Source organism: Giraffa tippelskirchi, chromosome 13, assembly GCF_054371585.1.
Source record: "Giraffa tippelskirchi isolate mGirTip1 chromosome 13, T2T-mGirTip1v1.2.pri, whole genome shotgun sequence".
NCBI lineage: Eukaryota > Metazoa > Chordata > Mammalia > Artiodactyla > Giraffidae > Giraffa > Giraffa tippelskirchi.
Window position 1 is genome coordinate 33,062,359 of NC_137287.1, and position 17,498 is coordinate 33,079,856.

At 44.5% G+C, this 17,498-nt stretch overlaps 1 long non-coding RNA gene across 2 annotated transcripts in view; it reads left to right on the top strand.

Annotated features, from left to right (window-relative positions):
- Window positions 1–16,584, top strand: part of LOC145532990 (uncharacterized) — a 36,446-nt gene extending 19,862 nt beyond the window's left edge. For both annotated transcript variants that reach the window (XR_014073744.1, XR_014073743.1), the window contains exons 3-5: window positions 5,404–5,540; window positions 14,071–14,201; window positions 15,881–16,584. This is a non-coding gene — a long non-coding RNA (uncharacterized LOC145532990). The remainder of the gene's footprint in view (window positions 1–5,403; window positions 5,541–14,070; window positions 14,202–15,880) is intronic.
- The last annotated feature ends 914 nt before the right edge of the window (window positions 16,585–17,498 follow it).

A 17,498-nucleotide genomic window follows, 5' to 3' on the forward strand; every position in this document is an offset into this window, starting at 1 on the left:
AAAGCAAGAGAGTTCCAGAAAAACATCTATTTCTGCTTTATTGACTATGTCAAAGCCTTTGACTTTGTGGATTACAACAAACTGTGGAAAATTCTTCGAGAGATGGGAATACCAGACTACCTGACCTGCCTCTTGAGAAATCTGTATGCAGGTCAGGAAGCAACAGTTAGAACTGGACATGGAACAAATAGAAATAGACTGGTTCCAAATATGAAAAGGAGTATGTCAAGGCTGTATATTGTCACCCTGCTTATTTAACTTACATGCAGAGTATATCATGAGAAACACTGGGCTGGATGAAGCACAAACTGAAATCAAGATTGCCAGGAGAAATATCCATAACCTCAGATATGCAGATGACACCACCCTTATGGCAGAAAGTAGAGAACTAAAGAGCCTCTTGATGAAAGTGAAAGAGGAGAGTGAAAAACTTGGCTTAAAGCTCAACATTCAGAAAACTAAGATCATGGCATCCGGTCCCATCACTTCATGGCAAATAGATGGGTAAACAGTGGCAAACTTTAGTTTTTGGGGCTCCAAAATCACTGCAGATGGTGACTGCAGCCATGAAATTAAAAGACACTTGCTCCTTGGAAGGAACGTTATGACCAACATAGACAGCATATTTAAAAGCAGAGACATTACTTTGCCAACAAAAGTCCGTCTAGTCAAGGCTATGGTTTTTCCAGTAGTCATGTATGGATGTGAGAGTTGGACTTATAGTTGGACTTATAGAAAGCTGAGTGCCGAAGAATTGATGCTTTTGAACTGTGGTGTTGGAGAAGACTCTTGAGAGTCCCTTGGACTGCAGGGAAATCCAACCTGTCCATCCTAAAGGAGATCAGTCCTGAGCGTTCATTGGAAGGACTGATGCTAAAGCTGAAACTCCAATCCTTTGGCCACCTGATGTGAAGAGCTGACTCATTTGAAAAGATCCTGATGCTGGGAAAGATTGAAGGCAGTAGGAGAAGGGGACGACAGAGGATGAGATGGTTGGATGGCATCACTGACTCAATGGACATGAGTCTGAGTAAACTCTGGGAGTTGGTGATGGACAGGGAGGTCTGGCGTGCTGCAGTCCATGGGATTGCAAATAGTTGGACACGACTGAGCAACTGAACTGAACTGAGCCCATAATTAGGGCTTCGAAGGTGACTCAGTGGTAAAGAACCCACTTGCCAATGCAGGAGGTGCGGGTTTGATCCCTGGGTCAGTATAATCCTGGGAGAAAGAAATGGCAAACCACTCCAGTATTCTTCCCTAGGAAATCCCCTGGACAGAGGAGACCATAGGGTTGCAAAGAGTTGGACAGGACTGTGACTAAACAAGAACAACAAAGACCATAGTTAATACTCGAGAGGTGATAATGATGATGACAACAACGATGAGGAGGAGGATTACAGCAGAAGTTCTGCCTCACCCAGAAAGCCCTTATTGACCATCCTATCCCTGACAAACTTTCCTAAACTTTGGGGATCATACTAATGTCGTCTTCGCCTCCACAATTAAGGAGATGCTTAACTGTGTGTGCAGGAGCAAAGACTGGGATTCAGGCAGCTTCTGTGTTTCATTCGAGGATGAAAGCCCAAGGTGTGAAACCAAACTGCCGTTCACAGAAGTTGAGCCATTAGCTCAAGATCCCCACAGCTCATAAGTGGCAGAGGTCAACAAGTTCACAAACAGGTGTGTCCTGTACAGCCCAAGCTCTCACCCGCCACTCTATCTTTCCTCCCCAGAATACTCTGATCTATTCCTGAAGCTTAGTGCTATGCCCTGGGAACCCACTCTTCTTGTTGTTGATGATGATAGTCTTGTTTCCAAATCTCTTATTGACCTGTGAGAGAGACCTTTGGATTGATTGTAGCTCCAAAGTCAAGGACACAGAGAAGATAGATTCTTGCCCTTCTCTGAGTCCCAGCATTATGGATTCAGGGGAGCCGAATTCAATTGGAAATGGTCCAACAGTGTTTAATCTTCTGCATTTGGGGTCAAGGATGATGGAGGTGGGTAGGGGGACAAAAATCATGGATGGGTCAGCATTGCTTGGTTGCAGCTGGTGGGGAATTAAATTGCCAAGTGTTTGTACTCCAGTTAATTCAGATTTGTTTTCCCTACTGAAAGCCACAGACATTTGACCTGTCCATCTGATGGATGCCCATGTCCTCCATGGTCTCCTTGCAAACAGGGCCAGCGAGGCAGCTTGAAAGCATGGCTGTGGTTCCTCCAGGGTCCATTCACACTTGACACTGGTCCCATTCTTTGCCTTCAATGATCGAGGCCAAGGGCTCTGAATCTAGGCCGCCAGGCTCCAGTCACTGTCCCACCACCCACCACCTAAGCTGTTTTCCCTTATCTACGTAAGAAGAACAATACTCCAAATGCATAGGCCTGTTGTAAGGAGTAGCCACAAATCACACATACGTAGCACAGGTCTCAATCCTCAGGCCACCAGTGTCCCTGGCTCCCTGCCTGCACCAACCTCTCTGGTCACCTGCCATGAGGAAGGCCCGGAATGGATGGAACAGAAGGAACTCAGACAACCTCCACCCTTAATCCCTCCTTCACCTTCACCAGCCACCACGCACCCCTGCAAAATGCCCAACTGCATCCCCTAGCTTCTCTCCATTGGGAAAACACATGCGCTGTGAGGTCAGAGCTCTGAACTCAGATACCTGGGCCTTCAAAGCCTACACATCTCATTGCAAGCTCTGGGATGTGTTTCAGCACTTCTAGAACACGCATGGTAATGTGAACTGAATAAAAAGAAGAAGGAAAACTGTCTGTCAGTGTTGGGTGGCATTATAATACACGCTATTGTTGTCCCCAGAAATTTTCATTTTGCAGGAAGGGACAGTTATCTCCTTGCAAAAGTCCTCTCTGTGTCTCTCCATCTCTCTCTCTCTGTTTTTCTCTGTGCATGTCAGTTATCTCAATCTCTTTCTGGGGATTTCTTTTAACTACATCATTTCTTTCTGGAGGTCGTTCTCTCTCTGTCTCTCTCTCAGCATCTCTGCGTACGCAAGTGTGAATTCTCTCAGTCTCTCTTCCTTTTGGTTCTTCATACCCTCTCTGCCTCCTTGTCTCTCGACCATAGCAATTAAAAATATATTTAGTCTCTTCGGCCACCCACTCTAGTATTTTTGCCTGGAGAATCCCATGGACAGAGGAAGCTACAGTCCATGGGGTCACAGAGTGGAAAACAACTGAGTGACTAACACTTTATTGTCTCATTTTTTCACTTCAAAAGTAAAGAAAACAACAAGACTTACTTTGGAAGGTTGTCATGAAGAGTAAATGATATTGCCACTAGAAGCACCAGCGTGGTGCCCAGCACAGAGCAAGCACTCACTACATATTAGCTATTAATATTATTATCCATTTCTTTATTTCAGGTACATTCCTTTCCTTCCTCTGTCACTATATTTCTGACTCTGTCTGTCTCAACTCCTTCCCTCACTCCTTCCCTCCTTCCATCTCCCTTCCCTTTCCCTCTCTTTCTGGACAGAGGCTCACTGTAACCCCTTACCTAGGTTTGTTCAGTCACCTTGGGCTCCTGATCGATTGCAGGCCACCTGCTGGAAATTTTAAAGTAACCCTTGTGGTGCTGAGGAGGGGGAGAGATGGTTTGGGAGTGCTTCTCAGGTTGCTCAGGAGATGCCCCAGGGGTCCCATGCCGCTGGGGTAGATGCTGGCACTATTGTCATCAGCCATGAAAACCACCTGCCGTGCGTCACTGCAATGATGCTGCTGGAAAGCGGGGAGATAAACAGCATGAGCACGGAGGGTGAGTTCCCCAAAGGGAGCAGAACATCATTTATCTAAACTCGCTGTTGGACTCAAAACTCCAATTCAGTTACCACCAATAGAAGTCTATAAGGAATTAATCAGGGAACTTCACAAATAGTCAAAACTCATAAATTTGTCACTGTCGAGAAGTGTCACTTCCCCGGTCAGACATGAAGTATGGCTGTCAGAAGATGGAAAGAGAGGAAAGAAGCGGGTCTGCTGGCTGTTTCCTTCCCCTGCTTGGATGTAGGGGCTGCTTAAGAACGTGGGGAACTCAGAGGGAGGAAGTGGACCTGGACTGTCGCTCCACTGACCCAAGGCTGGCCACGTCAGTTATGATCATGGCTGGTGCCCCAGAGCCCAGCTTGGTGCTTGGTACGCGTGTGCTCAGTCGCTTCAGTCATACCCGACTCTTTGCAACCCCATGAACTGTAGCCCACCAAGCTCCTCTGCCATGGGATTCTCCAGACAAGTGGGTTGCCATGCCCTCCTCCAGGGCATCTTCCCAATCCAGGGATGGAACCCACGTCTCCTGCGTCTTCTGCATTGCAGGCGGATTCTTTACCACTGAGCCACTGGGAAAGGCCGCTTGGTACATAGTAGGAACTTAAAATAATTCTTTTTTAAAAATTTATTTTATTGACATACAGTTGATTTAAAATGTTATGTTGATTTCTGCTGTACAACTAAGTGAATCAGTTATACATATATATATATATATATATACACACATACATATTCTTTTTCATATTCTTTTCCATTATGGCTTCTCATAGGATAATGAATATAGCTTCCTGTGCTATACAGTAGGACCTTGTTGTTTATCCATTCTGCATATAATATTAAAATATTTCTTGAAGTGACTAAAGATTTGAAAGAAGGCAGCTGGCAAGGATGAGATGAAGGGCCCCCACCGCTGGCATTGAACCTGGTGTCTCCCCCCATCACTGCCCTCCACCCCTTCCTGTAAAGCAGGTGATGTGGAGGCATCCTCTCTTCCTCCTGAGCATGGACTACCCCCACCCAGGTGTTACCATGGCAACCCCAGTAACAAGGAAGAGCTTGGCTCTGGAACTCCAACCCACCTAGCCCCACCCCCGCCTCTGTTAGCGTCTGTTTCTTCTTTGTGTGTAAAAAGCAGCTCATAATTGCATTTCTGTTATAGAGCTTTTATGGAGATTAAATGAGAATTCATTTGAAAATAGATATTAGCTGCAGCTGGTTATTGGGGCTTTCCAGGTGGCACAGCAGTAAAGAATCTACCTGTCAATGCCAGAGACTCAAGAGAGGTGGATTCAATGCCGGGTCAGGAAGTGGCAACCCACTCCAGTATTCTTGCCTGGGAAATCCTATGGACAGAGGAGCCTGGTGGGCTACGGTCCATAGCCTACAGTCCCTAGCATGATGGCTCCAGAGAGCAGCAAGCTCCAGGTGGCTGGGTCTCCCCCAAGTGGTCCTCAGGGATGTTTTGCTCTTTCATTTGAAGAAGCAGGTACGTCTGTTAAGCTTTCCACTCCCCCCTCAGTATCTCTGTGCTTCAACATCTCTGAGTCCCAGGAGTTACTATTAGAAGAGATACCCACTCCTGGCATTCCTGAACTGTCTTTTCTGCTTCAGGACAACCAGCTTTCTCTCTGGGGTGCTGGAGGGATGTCAGGAGATGTTGGAAAGGGGGCCAGCCACGGCTTTGCCCTCTTCATACTGTTGGACACCCCCACAACCAACACCATCATCGAGGATATTCACGTTCTGAGGTAAGGGATGCAGACAGACACAACCCCTCATTTTCATAGGAAATGACATATGGCCTAAGAGGCATGGGCTAATTGCAAAGCTGTTATAAAATGTTACTGACTATATCTCTTATTATTAAATAACAATCTCAGTGGAGCCTGGAGATTTGGAGTTTTTTAAGGCCAGCCACCAGCTCTGAAATTGACATGACCAAGCAGTTAGACCTCACCTCAAGGACCTAATTCCACCTACCTCCCTGCAAAGTTAGCCCTTGGGTGGCTTGATTTTCCGGTTAGAACAGCTCTTATGCTTAGCTGGGCCATATTTCAATTTAATTGTCCTGCCCACAACAGACTCGCTGTCTCGCAGGCTCAAAAGAGAATGAATTAGAAGACGTTTCCTGTTCCGCCTCAAGGAGTCGGTCCCCTCCCTCATGCTATGTTTAGCACTTGTGTGGGCTCTTGGCTGATGCCAAATACATCTTAGCTTTAATTCCTGTTTTGAAGAGACACTTTCTTCACTGAGGACGAAGCTCAGGGGTGGAGGAACTTGCTGAGATGTGTATTCCGTTGTCGTCCTCATTTCCTGTAGACTGGTAAGGCTTGGTCTGTCTGGGAAAAGAGGGAGCCTTTTCTCAAACACGATCCCCTGGAGCAGGGAATGGTAACCCACTCCAGTATTCTTGCCTGGAGAATGCCAAGGACAGAGGAGCCTGGCGAGCTACAGTCCATAGCATCGCAAAGAGTTGGACACGACTAAAGCGACTTAGCACGCATGAGTCCATTACTGGGCTTAATAGGAAGGAATGGGGGCTTCCCCGGTGGTTCAGTGATTAAGAATCTGCCTTGCAATACAGGGGATACTGGTTGGATCCCTGGTCTGAGAAGATCCCATATTCTGCACAGCAACTAACTGCATGCACCACAGCTACTGAGCCTGTGCTCTAGAACCCTCGAGCCACAACTATGGAAGCCCACTCACCTACAGGCCATGCTCCACAACAAGAGTAGCCACGGAGACAAGAAGCTCACACACCGAAACTACAGAGTAGTCCCCCTTGCCACAACTAGAGAAAAGAAGACACATCACAGCCAAAAATCTGTTCTAAATAAATTAAAAGAAAATTAAAGGAAGGAACAGAGGACAGGCTCTGGAGTCTGACATCCCGGTTTCAGTACCATCTTGGATACTGACCAGTGATTGGAAAAATTATCTCCTTTCTGCTAGTTTCTAGATGTAGAGTCTTGGACCAGTCATATAACCTCTCTGAGCTTTGTTTTCTTTATCACTAGGATGAGAACAATAGTCCCCACTGCCTATGGCTGTGTTAAGAATTGGATGCAATAACACATATAATGAAATAAATGCTCAAATAAAGATTAGCTATCATTGGATCAATAACCCCATGCGGTAGGGCTTATTATTCCCATTTTACAGATGAGAAAACCAAGGCTCTGACAGGTTACATGACTTACCTGAAATGCTCTCATAATCCTTGGATTTGAACACAGATGTATAGGGTGCCAAAGCCATATTTTGGACCAGAGTTCAATAGGAGGGAGCTAGAGGTTTGGGAGGAGAATAAGGGGATAGCCTAAGTCTCCACCCTGTGCCCTGCATGTGGAGACAAAGGGGGTACTTGATCCAGGTACCACAAGAAAAGACTGGAGGGGATTTAGCATTTTCGCCTCGTTGTTTTCCTTTCTCTGTGTTTCCTTTTTCTCTCTTCCTATCATCATCCTTCTCTGCTTCCCCTTCCCCACTTGAATGTCTACTTGGTGCCTTAGTATTGAGATAAGCAAACCCAGACTCAGAAATTCTAAGCACCCTCCCCAATATGCTCCTCCTCCATTGGTTGCCCATCTCTTAGCCACTCAACCCCAAAACTCACAAGCCACCTTTTCCTCACCAGCAAAACATGGAAACCCCAGCTTTCTTTTTCCTGAAATACATCTGACATGTAACATTGGGTAAATATAAGGTGGACAACCTGTTGGTTTGTTAATAAATGTTTGGATACATTTATATATGGCACTGTGATTGTCATTGTAGCATTTGCTGACACCTTGATAACATCACATAATGACAATTTTTGGGGGGAGTGGGAATAACTAAGATCTAGTCTCTCAGCAAATCTGATGATTAATATAATGATCACAATACAGGACATTAGATCTCCCGGACTTATGTGTGTTCTCATTGCAAGTTCGTATTTTACTTTCTAAAGAGCTATGTATAAATTTTTTGACTGTGCTGGGTCTTCACTACTGGCTGCAAGCTTTCCCTAGTGGTGGTGAGTGGGGGGCTACTCTCTAGTTGTGGTGCAAGGGCTTCTCATTTCGGTGTCTTCTCTAGTTGTGGAGCACAGGCTCTAGAGTGTGGGCTCAGTAGTTGTGGTGATGGGCTTAGTTGGCCCATGGTACAAAGGATCTTCCCAGACTAGGGATCAAACTAGTGTCCCCTCTGTCGCCAGGCAGATTCTTAACCACTGGACCACCAGGAAAGCTTGCAAGTTTGTATTTTCAATATCACTCCCATGCCCTCACTGCCAGCCCCTGGTAACCACCATTCTGCTCTCCTTTTTTATGAATTCAGCTTTTTTAGACTGCACATATAACTGAGAATTGCCTTTCTCTGTCTGGCTTATTTCACTGAGTGTAATGTCCTCAAGGTCCCTCCATGTTGTCGCAAATAGCAAGGTTTCCTTCTTTCTCATGGCTGTATAATATTCCATTGTATACATACACTATATCTTGTTGATTCATTCATCCACTGGTGAACACAGAGGTGGTTTCCATGGCAACCCCACCTTCATACAAGTGACTGGCTCCTCACTTCCCTCCACCTCCTCTACCCCCATCATCTCTCAGCTGGACGGCTGCTCAGTGACCTTCCCGCTTCACTCTTGCCCCTCTCCATTCTATTCCCTGCACAGTATCAAAGAGCTTTTGAAAACAAAACATCTTATGAGACTTCCCTGGTGGTTCAGCACAGAGACATTACTTTGCCAACAAAGGTCCGTCTAGTCAAAGCTGTGGTTTTTCCAGTAGTCATGTATGGATGTGAGAGTTGGACTATAAAGAAAGATGAGCACTGAAGAACTGATGCTTTTGACCTGTGGGGTTGGAGAAGACTCTTGAGAGTCCCTTGGACTGCAAGGAGATCTAACCAGTCCATCCTAACGGAAATCAGTCCTGAATATTCATTGGAAGGACTGATGCTGAAGCTGAAGCTTCAATCCTTTGGCAACCTGATGCAAAGAACTAACTCATTGGAAAAGAACCTGATGCTGGGAAAGACTGAAGGCAGGAGGAGAAGGGGATGACAAAGGATGAGATGATTGGATGGCATCACCGACTCAATGGACATGAGTCTAAGCAAACTCTGGAAGTTGGTGATGGACAGGGAAGCCTGGTGTGCTGCAGTCCATGGGCTCACAAAGAGTTGGACATGACTGAGCGACTGAACTAACTCAGTGGTTAAGAAGCCACCTTGCAATGCAGGGAATGTATGTTCAATTCCTGCTCAAACAACTAAGCCTGCACTCCACAGCTAGAGAGTCCATATACCACAAGGAAAGATCCCACGTGCTACAACTAAGATGTGACACAGCCAAATATATTTTTTTTTCTTTAAAAAAAAAGCAAACATCTTATTATTCCCCAATCAGAAAGTTTCTGTTGCTCTCTATTTACATTTACAATAAAATCCAAACTCCTTCACCTTCCAAAACTCAGCCTCATCCTATCCTCTCCTGTGCTCAATCCCCCTGCATCCACCATGTGGCCTCCTTGCCCACCCTCTTGGGTCCCTTCGAACCATCTGACCTTTGCATTCAAGTTCCTTTAGCCTCAAACGCTCACTCTTCGATTTTTCTGGACCTGTTTCCTTCCTGTCTTTGAATCTCAGCTCAAAAGTCACAATCTCAGGGACTTCCCTGGTGGTCCAGTGGTTAAGACTTCACCTTCCAATGCAGGGAGTGTGGGTTTAATACTTGGTTGGGGATCTAAGCCCCATATGCCTGTGGCCAAAAGAACAAAAAACAAACCGAGAACATAAACAACAGAAGCAATATCATACAAATTCAATAAAGACTTTAAAAAATTCTACAAAAAGCCACAACCTCCAAGAGGACTTCCCTGACCTCCCAGCTCCCTCTGACCCACTCCCAGCTATGATTCTTGCATCCATGTATCACCAACTGCAATTTTCCCTCTTTTGTTTCTCCCGATTAAAATGCAACTGCATGGAGAAAGAGCCCTGTGTATTCTGTTTATGGTTTCCTCATGAGTTTGAGCAAACCCTGGGAGACAGTGAAGGACAGGGAAGCCTGGCGTGCTGCAGTTCATGAGCTTGCAAAGAGTCGGACATGACTTAGTGACTGGACAACAACAGTACCTTAGACACAATCTGGCACGAAATAGAATCTAGCACCTGAGTGCTCGATAAATATTTATAACCTAAGTACATAAATGAGTTTCCTCCTCTCTCCCTCCCTCCCTCTTGTCCCTGACCCTTATCTAGCTTTTCATCTCTTAAATTCAGTATTCAGGGGAAGGAAATAAGACATGTCATGTTTGATGCTTATTCATTTGTAACCAGTAGGTAAAATCCTAGAACTCTTAAAATCTAATGAATTCCAAATTCTAAAACGTAACACATGGGTGGGTCCTCCAAAGGGTTTAGCAGCCTCAAGAAAATGACTCCATGTCCCCATGAATATAAATGAAGAAGGGTCACCCAACGATTACCTTCAGAGAAGTCTCAGTGTCTGGAATCACCATCGGTGTCTCGAGCCGGGCTCTGATGCGCACCCCTAAATTCACTTCATTAGTTTTAATTATCCCCACCCTGAGCAAACCAAGACTTCAGAGCTATTTTAGAAATGGAATGAACAAATGTGGAGATGGGATAACTTTCTCCAAGGTGTTTAGCTGTAATCATTCTCACGTTGCATAGAAACAAAAGTAGCCATCCGCTTATCCACGGGCTGAATTAAAATTGCATTTTTGAGAACAAGCCATCTGATGAGTTTCTCCATTTTCCTGGATTCGTGGCTATCAGATCTACCCAGACCGACTCTAGCTCTGGCTGAACTGCTCCCACTTTCTCCTATGAAGGGATCCTAAGTCCAGTCACATCCATTTCTCCCTTTTACACACACACACACACACACACACACACTCAAACACACACAGACTCCATCATTAGCAGTGACAAAGGCAGAAAACCAGTCTGTGAAACACACACATACACACCTTCACACAAAACAACACAAAGCACATGCCCAGCCTGGGCAATTTTGACCTCTGTTTGCCATTGCAACACTGTAGCATGAGCTGGTATCATTTTTTCACCAGGACACTGTAAGAGCCGCCCCTCCTGCTCAGCTCCTAACATGCGGAGAGCGTTGAATCCCATCACTCCCGCCTCCCAAAGCCCCCTAGGGGTCCCTCTTCATGCGTGCATGAAGTCCTCATCACAAACTGCAAGCCCTCAACCCATCTGGCCCCTGCCTTCCTTTCCGACATCGTCTTGTATGACTCACTCTGCCTCAGCCACTCTTGCTTCTCGGATATTTCTGTAATCCACCACCTCCACTTCTGCTTCAGCACCTCTGTGCTTGCTGTCCCACCAGCTGGAACTCATTTGCAGCCCACATCCACGTGGCTGGCTCCCTGGCTTCAAGCAAGCCTTTGCTCACCTCTTCTGAGAAGCCTTCCCTGATCACTCCAACTGAAATAATCACCCTCAGTCTCCTTTCGCCTTTCCCCTGGATTTTTGCTCCATATCGCCATCAGCTCATGACATTATGCTATCTACATATTTGCTTAGTGATCACCTATATAATGGGGCTTCCCAGATGGCTCAGATGGTAAAGAATTCATCTGTAATGCAGGAGACCCAGGTTTGATCCCTGGGTCAGGTAAATCCACTGGAGAAGGGAATGATGACCCACTCCAGTATTCTTGCCTGGAGAATCCCACGGACAGAGGAGCCTGGTGGGCTATAGTCCATGGGGTCGTAAAGAGTTGGACACAGCTGAGCAACACTCACACACACATCTATATTATACATAAGAATGTGCCAGCAGGGGAATTCTTTGGTGGCACAGTGGCTAGGAATCTGCCTGCCAGTGCAGGGGACACAAGTCCAATCCCTGGTCCAGAAAAATTTCACATACTGCAGAGCAGCTAAACCTACACACGGCAACTACTGAGCCCATGTGCTACTGAAGCCCATGTGCCTGAAGCCTGTGCTCTGCATCAAGAGAAGCCACTACAATGAGAAGCTTTCAAACTGCAAAGAAGACCCAGTGCAGTCAAAAATAAAATAAATTAATCAGAAAAAAGGAAGAATGTGCCAGTAGTTAAAATGGAGTGAGGGGAAAAAACCTGGTTTTAACATCTGTAGACAGATAGAGGCTATTTTTCTGCAGAAAATTCCACCAGTCAAACGAACTTTGTAAAACAGACATGAGATAGGTAGATAGAAAGATACATGCATACATACATACATACATACATACATGCATGCATACATACATACATGCATACATACATACATGCATAGATACATGGACTCAAAGATCGAGGTATAAAGAAACAATAATATCACTATCAATAATTAATGCCAGACCTTCTACTAAATATATTCCTTTTATTATTAATATGTCAAGTCCTTATTGCAATAATTCCAGATAAGAATTATTTATCCTCATTTTAGATAGGAGGAAACTGAGGAAACTTCCCAAGGGTGATTTCACTGGGAAGTGACAAAACCTGCATCTAAACCTGGACTCCTTTCATTTCGACTGCTTTTCATGAGGCACCTGTGTGGTCTACCTGGTTCCATTAATTTCACTTCTTTCTTATTGAGAGACTGCCTTCCTAAGCAGAAAAACCAAGGAAGGAAATTAAAAGCACTTGTGAAGTCATTTCACCCATCACTGACTGCTGGGTGCTCCCTAAATAGAAAGATTTCATATGTGTTTGCAAATGCTAATCCACTCTGGAGTCTTTCATTTTTAGGAAAAGGGGGCGCTGGGATCCATGAGCACTGAGATTCGGCTTCACTGTCATGTTCCTAAGTGCACAGAAATCACACATCTTTAGCTCTTTTGGTCTTCCTGGTCCTGCATGCAAAGGAGTTTGAAAACCTTCCAGAAGCTGCCATGTGCCGTGATCAGCAGGAAGCTTTAGGCTCTATGCAAAAACAGAAAATCAAGAGGCTTACACAGGCATTGTGAGTGAGGCTTTGTGGTCTTTCAGCAAGATTGTTTTCACATATATTTATAAAGTGCCTACTATATGCTGGGTACTGAGAATATAGAAATGATAGCACCTAGCCTCTGTTCTCAAGGAGGTCAGACAGCATCTCCTCTAGCAGATCCATCTAGCACAAAACATCACTCAACAAACGGACAAGAGAAGAGGGCATCACTCCATCTGTTAAGCCAACATGAGCTCCATCACTGAGTTGCCTTATTGGTAGGCTTGGTGGACCAGCATAGCTTGAGACAAACGTTGAATCTAGCTCTGTTGCTCACCTGCCAGGAGTGTAGTCTTCTGCATGCTGGGTAACCTCTCTTAAGCTTCAACTTTCCTGGAAATAAAATTGGGATGATGTCGACCACCTGTTAGTGTTGTGGAGATAATTAAATGAATAATGATAAAAAAAACAAACCATGTACAGTGGCTGGCTCACTGTAGGCACTCATCATATGGTAATTATGGGAAGCAAATATAAAAGGAGAGAAGAAAGGAAAGAAGAAGGGAGGGGGAAAGGAGGGAGGGAGGGAAATTTCATGTCAAGATTCAGGCAGGAAAGTGGAATGGTTTCAAAAATGATCTGACATGCCTGTTTTTGGATAGTTGCACTACAGTTGAGGAAACTAACCCTGAAGTTAGTTTCAGGAAGAAGCCAATTTCAGGAAATCTAGCCAGGAATGAAACATACTTTTTTGAGTGACATGAGAATCTGACTGTATTTTCCAATCAAGAAATGTCCAAACATCTTTCATCCATTATCCTGAAGCTCACATCCCCCTTCATCACCCTTGTCAGACTCTTGGAGGATTACACCAAAATACCACAATAGGTGTACAACAAATACCAAAATGCAAGCGCCAATTTGTCATAGGTAACAGGAACCTTAACGATGTCCAACTCTTAAATCCAAAAATCTCCCTTCTGGAAAATACCATAAGGAGATATTGTGAAACCCAAAGCTTTGTTTGCAATGTGATTTACAATATAGAGGATAGGAAATGACCCAACTGTCCAGTAATACAGCACTGGGTAAACAAATGTGGGCACATTAATATGATGGACTGTTATAAGGTCATTAAAATTACATTTATGAGCATTTTTAATATCCTGGGGAAATACTTACTCAACAATGACAAGCAAGATAATGAGGATGCAAAATTGTATTACTTTAGTCTCAACCCTGTAGAGGAAAGAAATGAAAATATGCTGGCGTGATCCACCCTTTGTGTTGTGTTTAAGAATGATTTTTTGTTTTGTAATATTTTTTTATATTTTTCAGAGCTTAAGCTATAGTGTGGTGGAGATTTTCCTCCACCTCATTCCACTTGCCAGTAAATACATTTCTACCCACTGCTGTTCTGGGATCCTGGCTGTCTTCAAACTAGGATAGGAAGGTGTGGCTTGAGAAAGGTACAGAAATGCACAGACTCATTTAAATGTTTTTAATTTTATTTATTATTTTGGCTGGGCTGGGTTTTCATTGCTGCATGGGCTTACTCTAGTCTCAGCGAGCAGTGGCTTCTCTCTAGCTGTAATGCACAGGCTTCTTACGGTGGTGGTTTCTCATTGTGGAGCGTAAGATCTAGGATACACAGGCTCAGCAGTTGTGGTTCCCAGGCTCCAGAGTGAGGGCTCAATATTTGTGGCACACGGGCTTCGGTTCTCCGCAGCATGTGGTATCTCCCCAGATCAGGGATCGAACCCGTGTCTCCTACATTGGCAGGCAGATTGTTTATCACTGAGCCACCAGGGAATCCCCAGACTCACTCAGAATTATGATAAACTGGCACTGTGCTCAGAGATGATCAGTCATGACCAGGAGAGGGCTTTGCCTTAAAATTGTTTCCTACAGCTGAACTCCATCTTCTCCTCTCTTACACAGTTCTTGAAGGATGTCATAATTCCATTCATCCCTAAGCTTAACTGGGAGAAAACTGGGTAGAACTTAAAAATTGGTAACATGGAGAAAGTCTGAGAGGAAGCAGTGGGGTGCAAATTAATAAAGCAAGGGAGCTATCGGGAAAGGGAAGGAGGGGAAGAAGACCACAGGGGAAAAGGTGTCAAAAACTCATCTACTTAACAGGGTCAAACAGATAACCAAGCTGTGTGAAGCAAGAGGGACTGGAGGGGATTGTGCAAACTGAAGAAAGAGTGCATACCCTGTGGAATGGGCAGAGTTAATTAACTGCAGGTGAATGTTACCCCGTGGGAAAGCAGCCCAAGATTTGCCAAGTTTATCCCATTTTTCATCCAGAAATCCATATTTTTATGTAAGAAAATCTCTGGCTTTTAAATATTGGGAAATATTTAAACTTTTAAACTCCATTTATCAAAACATGATATATGATAAAATACAATAAAAAATATAACTAGTTGGTACTTTTTGTCTGATGGATGCATTGGACATTGTTACTTTTCTCTATTTGTGGGGGTGGAGTGTGCTTCCGTGGGGGCTCAGATGTAAGGAATTTGCCTGCAATGCAGGAGACTCGGGTTTGATTCCTGGATCAGGAAGATTCCCCTGGAGAATGGAATGGTTACCCACTCCAGTATTCTTGCCTGGAGAATCCCATGGACAGAGGAACCTGGTAGCCTATAGACCATGGGGTTTCAAAGAGTCGAACATGACTGAGCACTTTCACTTTCACACTTTTTTTTTTAAGTGAGTGAAAAGAAGCAAGGATGCTGAAAATGTCTACAGGCCAAGTAAAATATTGACAAGCCACAGTCCACCTTCAACCATTCTTAGTATAAGACTTCTCTTTTACCTAAATGAGGCAGACCTAGTGTGAACCGATGGGCAATTAGAAGGGAATCACAAGGTCTTCCCTGGTGGTCCAGTGGCTAAGACTCCACACTCCCAATACAGGGGCTTGGGGTTTGATCCCTGGTCAGGGAACTAGATCCCACATGCTGCAACAACTAAAATTCTGCATGCCACAATGATTGGCACAGCCAAGTAAATCAATTTTTTTTTTAAAGTTCACTACTTATTTCAAAGTAATCCTTGGATTCAAGTCAACTGTACTTAAAATAAAAGAAAAACACAAGTTTTTCAATTATTTTCACTGTGCTCAATTTTTTTTCAGGAATGGACATCACCATCCTATCTTTCCAAATGTTAAGGCATCACAAGACAATGAACATCCTTTAACCATCAGAAAAGACTGGAAAACAATGAGACTTGGAGTGAAACTCAGCGAGACTCCCATCTGCAGCCTAGAGAATGAATGTCTCTTCCATCTAAGCCATCCTCGACTCTGTGAGTGACTGTGGCTGTTGCGTTTAGGAGACACATCCAGACTAATTTGTTTAACAAATGAAGAGAGGTGTGAGGCACTCCAGGTCATGGAGACAAGTGATGTTGTCGCTGTCTTTGTAAATCATTTCCACTGCTCCTGAGACAACGCCAGGTTAACCTGTGGGGGCCTCTGTTCCCACTGGCAAAGCTAAGGAATTCAGGTAAACAGATTGTGGGAGCATCTACTGGTCCAAAAAAGATGAGAATCTTGCAAAGATAATGCGGGAACACTATAGTTCATTGATGCGACTGCCTCATTCCAAGGGCTGCCATCTGGTCACCAAGGGGAGATAAGAACTGGGCTATCCTACAACTTGGCTTGTGAGATCCAGCTGTCCTTGGCTATGACCGACTCACCTTCCACTGACCCATCACCCCAGGGTCCTTCTAGCCCAGCACATTGGTTAAACGATTCTGCTAATGACTGTAGAATTAATGATAACCATTAACTGTAATGATTACCATTAAACCGTAGATTTGATGATAGCAAGTACCCCTGTGAAGCCAATGATGTGCTAATGATGGACTTAGATTTCCACTTAATATCTGCAAATCTTGGCATGGGTATTCACAGCCCCGCTGTACAGGTGAGGAGTTTCAAACTGCTGGCTTAAATGACTCTCTCAAATCTACCAGCCAGGATATGAATGAGGATTCCAATTCCAGGGTCTCAGCCCACCTCACATAGACTTTCCTGATGGTCAAGATCACAGATGTGAAAGGGTTTAGTCAATTGCAGAAATAATTTTACTTTCAATTCAAAGTCAATTGCTGGAAGAGTTTTCTAGGCATTTGCTGTCTGTTTACCGGAGGAGCAAATCCTTCATCAATTTGATCTTTAAAACAAAAAGTCATTTTAAAACACAACTTCAAAAGAAAATGTGGACTGTGACAGAAAAAGGGAAGTTCTAACATGAGACACATTTGCATCCGTGACCAGCCACTGCCTCGCTGTGAGATTCCAGGACACTCTCTGTGCTATAGGTGGCTCCTCTGTGAGTGAAAAATGATCTCAGAGTTTAATGAATAGTCCAGGGAGAGCACCTGGCACAGCAGTTCACACAAGTAAAGGATGGTTCCCTAGTGGCTCAGACAGGAAAGAGTCTGCCTGTAATGCAGGAGACCACGTTCAATTCCTGGTTTAGGAAGACCTCTTAGATAAGGGAATGGCAACCCACTCAACCCACTGTGGTATTCTTGCTTGGAGAATCCCATGGACAGAAGACCCTGGTGGGTTACAGTCTATGGGGTTACAAAGGGTCGGACATGACTGAACAACTAACACTTTCACTTTCAAAGGATGGTTATTTTTTCCTAATGGGAGACTGGCTTTTCCCCCACAGATCTGACTGCATGAGAGCCCAAAGTCAGTCCTGAAATCATGATGACCACTGGAGAGAATACTA